The 7,395-nt window shown below is 49.4% G+C and overlaps 1 long non-coding RNA gene across 2 annotated transcripts; it reads right to left on the bottom strand.

The window, feature by feature from the left end:
- Positions 1–333: 333 nt before the first annotated feature.
- LOC135529515 (uncharacterized) lies at positions 334–6,178 on the bottom strand. Of its 2 annotated transcripts, none has more exons than XR_010453711.1 (3): positions 6,069–6,178; positions 5,616–5,700; positions 334–389 (listed from the first exon to the last, which is right to left on the bottom strand). It is a non-coding gene; the product is annotated as an uncharacterized LOC135529515 (long non-coding RNA). The 2 variants fall into 2 exon arrangements; XR_010453710.1 differs by lacking the exon at positions 6,069–6,178 and adding an exon at positions 5,837–5,882.
- Positions 6,179–7,395: the final 1,217 nt, after the last annotated feature.

Below are 7,395 nucleotides of genomic sequence, written 5' to 3'. Positions count from 1 at the left end.
GATGCCTCCCTGCTCCTCACTATGTTAAACCCATCCTGGTACTAGAGAGAGAGACAATATTAACCCCTAAGCCAGTTCTGATGCCTCCATGCTTTTCATCGGGATAATGTTGAAGGCATACAGGTACTGGAGAGAGAGAGAGACAATATTAACCCCTAAGCCAGTTCTGATGCCTCCATGCTTTTCATCGGGATAATGTTGAAGGCATACAGGTACTGGAGAGAGAGACAATATTAACCCCTAAGCCAGCTCTGATGCCTCCATGCTTTTCATCGGGATAATGTTGAAGGCATACAGGTACTGGAGAGAGAGAGAGACAATATTAACCCCTAAGCCAGTTCTGATGCCTCCATGCTTTTCATCGGGATAATGTTGAAGGCATACAGGTACTGGAGAGAGAGAGAGACAATATTAACCCCTAAGCCAGCTCGGATGCCTCCCTGCTCCTCACTATGTTAAACCAATCCTGGTACTAGAGAGAGACACAATATTAACCCCTAAGCCAGCTCGGATGCCTCCCTGCTCCTCACTATGTTGAACCCATCCTGGTACTAGAGAGAGAGACAATATTAACCCCTAAGCCAGCTCGGATGCCTCCCTGCTCCTCACTATGTTGAACCCATCCTGGTACTAGAGAGAGAGACAATATTAACCCCTAAGCCAGCTCGGATGCCTCCCTGCTCCTCACTATGTTGAACCCATCCTGGTACTAGAGAGAGAGACAATATTAACCCCTAAGCCAGCTCGGATGCCTCTATTTCATCCCTCACTATATTAAGCCCATCCTGGTACTAGAGAGAACACAATATTAACCCTAAGCCAGCTCGGATGCCTCCCTGCTCCTCACTATATTAAACCCATCCTGGTACTAGAGAGAGACAATGTGCTTTAAGCCAGCTCGGATGCCTCACTGCTCCTCACTATGTTAAACCCATCCCTGGTACTAGAAAGAGACACAATAATTAACCCCTAAGCCAGCTCGGATGCCTCCCTGCTCCTCACTATATTAAACCCATCCTGGTACTAGAGAGAGAGAGCACAATATTAACCCCTAAGCCAGCTCGGATGCCTCCTGCTCCTCACTATGTTGAACCCATCCTGGTACTAGAGAGAGACACAATATTAACCCCTAAGCCAGCTCGGATGCCTCCCTGCTCCTCACTATGTTAAACCCATCCTGGTACTAGAAAGAGACACAATATTAACCCCTAAGCCAGCTCGGATGCCTCCCTGCTCCTCACTATGTTGAACCCATCCTGGTACTAGAGAGAGACACAATATTAACCCCTAAGCCAGTTCGGATGCCTCCCTGCTCCACACTATGTTAAACCCATCCTGGTACTAGAGACAATATTAACCCCTAAGCCAGCTCGGATGCCTCCCTGCTCCTCACTATGTTGAACCCATCCTGGTACTAGAGAGAGACACAATATTAACCCCTAAGCCAGCTCGGATGCCTCCCTGCTCCTCACTATGTTAAACCCATCCTGGTACTAGGAGAGAGACAATATTAACCCCTAAGCCAGCTCGGATGCCTCCCTGCTCCTCACTATGTTAAACCCATCCTGGTACTAGAGAGAGAGACAATATTAACCCCTAAGCCAGCTCGGATGCCTCCCTGCTCCTCACTATGTTGAACCCATCCTGGTACTAGAGAGAGAGACAATATTAACCACTAAGCCAGTTCGGATGCCTCCCTGCTCCTCACTATGTTGAACCCATCCTGGTACTAGAGAGAGACAATATTAACCCCTAAGCCAGCTTGGATGCCTCCCTGCTCCTCACTATGTTAAACCCATCCTGGTACTAGAAAGAGACACAATATTAACCCCTAAGCCAGCTCGGATGCCTCCCTGCTCCTCACTATGTTGAACCCATCCTGGTACTAGAGAGAGACACAATATTAACCCCTAAGCCAGCTCGGATGCCTCACTGCTCCTCACTATGTTAAACCCATCCTGGTACTAGAGAGAGAGACAATATTAACCCCTAAGCCAGTTCGGATGCCTCCCTGCACCTCACTATGTTGAACCCATCCTGGTACTAGAGAGAGACAATATTAACCCCTAAGCCAGCTCGGATGCCTCCCTGCTCCTCACTATGTTAAACCCATCCTGGTACTAGAGAGAGAGACAATATTAACCCCTAAGCCAGTTCGGATGCCTCCCTGCTCCTCACTATGTTGAACCCATCCTGGTACTAGAGAGAGAGACAATATTAACCCCTAAGCCAGCTCGGATGCCTCCCTGCTCCTCACTATGTTGAACCCATCCTGGTACTAGAGAGAGACAATATTAACCCCTAAGCCAGCTTGGATGCCTCCCTGCTCCTCACTATGTTGAACCCACCTGGTACTAGAGAGAGACTATATTAACCCCTAAGCCAGCTCGGATGCCTCCCTGCTCCTCACTATGTTGAACCCATCCTGGTACTAGAGAGAGAGACTATATTAACCCCTAAGCCAGCTCGGATGCCTCCCTGCTCCTCACTATGTTGAACCCATCCTGGTACTAGAGAGAGAGACAATATTAACCCCTAAGCCAGCTCGGACGCCTCCCTGCTCCTCACTATGTTAAACCCATCCTGGTACTAGAGAGAGACAATATTAACCCCTATGCCAGCTCGGATGCCTCACTGCTCCTCACTATGTTAAACCCATCCTGGTACTAGAGACAATATTAACCCCTAAGCCAGCTCGGACGCCTCCCTGCTCCTCACTATGTTAAACCCATCCTGGTACTAGAGAGAGATACACAGATACATAGAGGTTCTACATACAATACATCCTGGTACACTACCGTTCAAAAGTTTGGGATCACTTAGAAATGTCCTTGTTTTTGAAAGAAAAGCAACATTTTTGTCCATTAAAATAACATCAAATTGATCAGAAATACAGTGTGGACATTGTTAATATAGTAAATGACTATTGTAGCACGAAACGGCTGATTTGTTAATGAATTATCTACATAGACGTACAGAGACCCATTATCAGCCAATCAACAACATCCTCCACTACAGAGAGGGGAGTGGTCAATAACATCCTCCACTACAGAGAGGGGAGTGGTCAACAACATCCTCCACTACAGAGAGGGGAGTGGTCAACAACATCCTCCACTACAGAGAGGGGAGTGGTCAACAACATCCTCCACTACAGAGAGGGGAGTGGTCAACAACACCCTCCACTACAGAGTGGGGAGTGGTCAACAACATCCTCCAATACAGAGAGGGGAGTGGTCAATAACATCCTCCACTACAGAGAGGGGAGTGGTCAACAACATCCTCCACTACAGAGAGGGGAGTGGTCAACAACATCCTCCACTACAGAGAGGGGAGTGGTCAACAACATCCTCCACTACAGAGAGGGGAGTGGTCAACAACATCCTCCACTACAGAGAGGGAGTGGTCAACAACATCCTCCACTACAGAGAGGGGAGTGGTCAACAACATCCTCCACTACAGAGAGGGGAGTGGTCAACAACATCCTCCACTACAGAGAGGGAGTGGTCAACAACATCCTCCACTACAGAGAGGGAGTGGTCAACAACATCCTCCACTACAGAGAGGGAGTGGTCAACAACACCCTCCACTACAGAGAGGGAGTGGTCAACAACACCCTCCACTACAGAGGGGAGTGGTCAACAACACCCTCCACTACAGAGAGGGGAGTGGTCAACAACACCCTCCACTACAGAGAGGGAGTGGTCAACAACACCCTCCACTACAGAGAGGGAGTGGTCAATAACATCCTCCACTACAGAGAGGGGAGTGGTCAACAACATCCTCCACTACAGAGAGGGAGTGGTCAATAACATCCTCCACTACAGAGAGGAGTGGTCAATAACACCCTCCACTACAGAGAGGGAGTGGTCAATAACACCCTCCACTACAGAGAGGGGAGTGGTCTATAACATCCTCCACTACAGAGAGGGGAGTGGTCAATAACATCCTCCACTACAGAGAGGGGAGTGGTCAATAACACCCTCCACTACAGAGAGGGGAGTGGTCAACAACACCCTCCACTACAGAGAGGGGAGTGGTCAATAACATCCTCCACTACAGGGAGAGGAGTGGTCAATAACACCCTCCACTACAGAGAGGGGAGTGGTCAATAACATCCTCTACTACAGAGAGGGGGAGTGGTCAATAACATCCTCCACTACAGAGAGGAGTGGTCAATAACATCCTCCACTACAGAGAGGGGAGTGGTCAATAACATCCTCCACTACAGAGAGGGAGTGGTCAATAACATCCTCCACTACAGAGAGGGAGTGGTCAATAACATCCTCCACTACAGAGAGGGGAGTGGTCAATAACACCCTCCACTACAGAGAGGGGAGTGGTCAACAACACCCTCCACTACAGAGAGGGAGTGGTCAATAACATCCTCCACTACAGAGAGGGAGTGGTCAATAACATCCTCCACTACAGAGAGGGGAGTGGTCTATAACATCCTCCACTACAGAGAGGGGAGTGGTCAATAACACCCTCCACTACAGAGAGGGGAGTGGTCAATAACACCCTCCACTACAGAGAGGGAGTGGTCAATAACATCCTCCACTACAGAGAGGGAGTGGTCAATAACATCCTCCACTACAGAGAGGGGAGTGGTCAATAACATCCTCCACTACAGAGAGGGGAGTGGTCAATAACATCCTCCACTACAGAGAGGGGAGTGGTCAATAACATCCTCCACTACAGAGAGGGGAGTGGTCAATAACATCCTCCACTACAGAGAGGGGAGTGGTCAATAACATCCTCCACTACAGAGAGGGGAGTGGTCAATAACATCCTCCACTACAGAGAGGGAGTGGTCAGCAACACCCTCCACTACAGAGAGGGAGTGGTCAATAACATCCTCCACTACAGAGAGGGGAGTGGTCAATAACATCCTCCACTACAGAGTGGGAGTGGTCAATAACATCCTCCACTACAGAGGGGAGTGGTCAATAACATCCTCCACTACAGAGAGGGGAGTGGTCTATAACATCCTCCACTACAGAGAGGGGAGTGGTCAATAACATCCTCCACTACAGAGAGGGGAGTGGTCTATAACATCCTCCACTACAGAGAGGGGAGTGGTCTATAACATCCTCCACTACAGAGAGGGGAGTGGTCTATAACATCCTCCACTACAGAGAGGGGAGTGGTCAATAACATCCTCCACTACAGAGAGGGGAGTGGTCAATAACACCCTCCACTACAGAGAGGGGAGTGGTCAATAACATCCTCCACTACAGAGAGGGAGTGGTCAATAACATCCTCCACTACAGAGAGGGGAGTGGTCAATAACATCCTCCACTACAGAGAGGGAGTGGTCAATAACATCCTCCACTACAGAGAGGGGAGTGGTCAATAACACCCTCCACTACAGAGAGGGAGTGGTCAATAACATCCTCCACTACAGAGGGGAGTGGTCAATAACATCCTCCACTACAGAGAGGGAGTGGTCAATAACACCCTCCACTACAGAGAGAGGAGTGGTCAATAACATCCTCCACTACAGAGAGGGAGTGGTCAATAACATCCTCCACTACAGAGAGGGGAGTGGTCAATAACACCCTCCACTACAGAGAGGGGAGTGGTCAATAACATCCTCCACTACAGCGAGACCTCACCTTTCTCTTCTCTGGGTTGTTGACAGTTGCCAGGGCGATAAACCTGCTGACGTGCTGAGTATTCTCCTGAAGAACAACATGATTCCTACACACACACACACACACACACACACACACACACACACATTAACGCCCTCTACCACAGCAAAGTCATAGTATGGTAGTTTATTTACAGTGTGTATTACCCTGTAAGGTTGTGTTGTGTGTGTGATAGTGTGTACCTGTAAGGTAGTCTCTCATAGTGAACTCCTTCTACCGCAGCAAAGTCATAGTATGGTAGTTTATATACAGTGTGTATTACCCTGTAAGGTTGTGTTGTGTGTGTGATAGTGTGTACCTGTAAGGTAGTCTCTCATAGTGAACTCCTTCTACCGCAGCAAAGTCATAGTATGGTAGTTTATATACAGTGTGTATTACCCTGTAAGGTTGTGTTGTGTGTGTGATAGTGTGTACCTGTAAGGTAGTCTCTCATAGTGAACTCCTTCTACCGCAGCAAAGTGGTAGCGAGGCTTCAGCTTGTAAGCCAGGTGGGAGATGGAGGTCGTTCCACAGAACTTAGTGTTGACTTCCTGAAACAAAGAAAAGTTTAGTTTAAAATAAATAAACAACAATGTTTAGCTGGGTCAAACACACAGCATCTGAGGCTGCTAGCTAATGGGTTAGCGGGGCTAGTTAGAGGGTTGTTAGAGGGTAGTGAGGCTAGTTAGAGGGTAGCGGGGCTAGTTAGGAGGGTAGCGGGGCTAGTTAAAGGGTTGTTAGAGGGTAGCTGGGCTAGTTAGAGGGTTGTTAGAGGTAGTGGGGGTTGTTAAAGGGTAGCGGGGCTAGTTAAAAGGGTAGCGGGGCTGGTTAGAGGTTGTTAGAGGGTAGTGGGGGTTGTTAGAGGGTAGCGGGGCTAGTTAGAGGGTAGCAGGGCTGGTTAAAGTTGTTAAAGGGTAGCGGGGCTAGTTAAAGGGTTGTTAAAGGGTAGCGGGGATTGTTAAAGGGTAGCGGAGGTTGTTAAAGGGAAGCGGGGGTTGTTAGAGGGTAGCGGGGCTAGTTAAAGGGTCGTTAGAGGGTAGTGGGGCTAGTTAGAAGGTAGTGGGGGTTGTTAGAGGGTAGCGTGGCTAGTGAGAGGGTAGTGGGGCTAGTGAGAGGGTAGTGGGGCTAGTGAGAGGGTTGTTAAAGGGTAGCGGGGGTTGTTAAAGGGTAGCGGGGGTTGTTAAGGGTAGAGGGGTTAAAGGGTTGAGAGGGTAGCGGGGTTGTTAGAGGGTAGCGTGGGTTGTTAGAGGGTAGCGGGGTTGTTAGAGGGTAGCGGGGTTGTTAAAGGGTAGCGGGGGTTGTTAAAGGGTAGCGGGGTTGTTAGAGGGTAGGGGGTTGTTAGAGGGTAGCGGGGTTGTTAGAGGGTAGCGGGGGTTGTTAGAGGGTAGCGGGGGTTGTTAAAGGGTAGCGGGGCTAGTTAGAGGGTTGTTAAAGGGTAGTTGGGGGTTGTTAGAGGGTAGCGGGCTTGTTAGAGGGTAGCGGGGCTAGTTGGAGGGTAGCAGGGCTTGTTAGAGGGTTGTTAGAGGGTAGCTGGGGCTAGTTAGATGGTAGTTAGAGGGTAGCTGGGGTAGGTTAGACGGAGGACGGGTAGTTAGGTTAGACGGAGGACGGGTAGTTAGGTTAGACGGAGGACGGGTAGTTAGGTTAGACGGAGGACGGGTAGTTAGGTTAGACGGAGGACGGGTAGTTAGGTTAGACGGAGGACGGTAGTTAGGTTAGACGGAGGGACGGGTAGTTAGGTTAGGACGGAGGACGGGTAGTT

The sequence above is a fragment of the Oncorhynchus masou genome, unplaced genomic scaffold, assembly GCF_036934945.1.
Source record: "Oncorhynchus masou masou isolate Uvic2021 unplaced genomic scaffold, UVic_Omas_1.1 unplaced_scaffold_11737, whole genome shotgun sequence".
Classification (NCBI taxonomy): Eukaryota; Metazoa; Chordata; class Actinopteri; order Salmoniformes; family Salmonidae; genus Oncorhynchus; species Oncorhynchus masou.
Note: the sequence above shows the minus strand (reverse complement) of the source record. Positions and strands in the feature narration are given on the sequence as shown.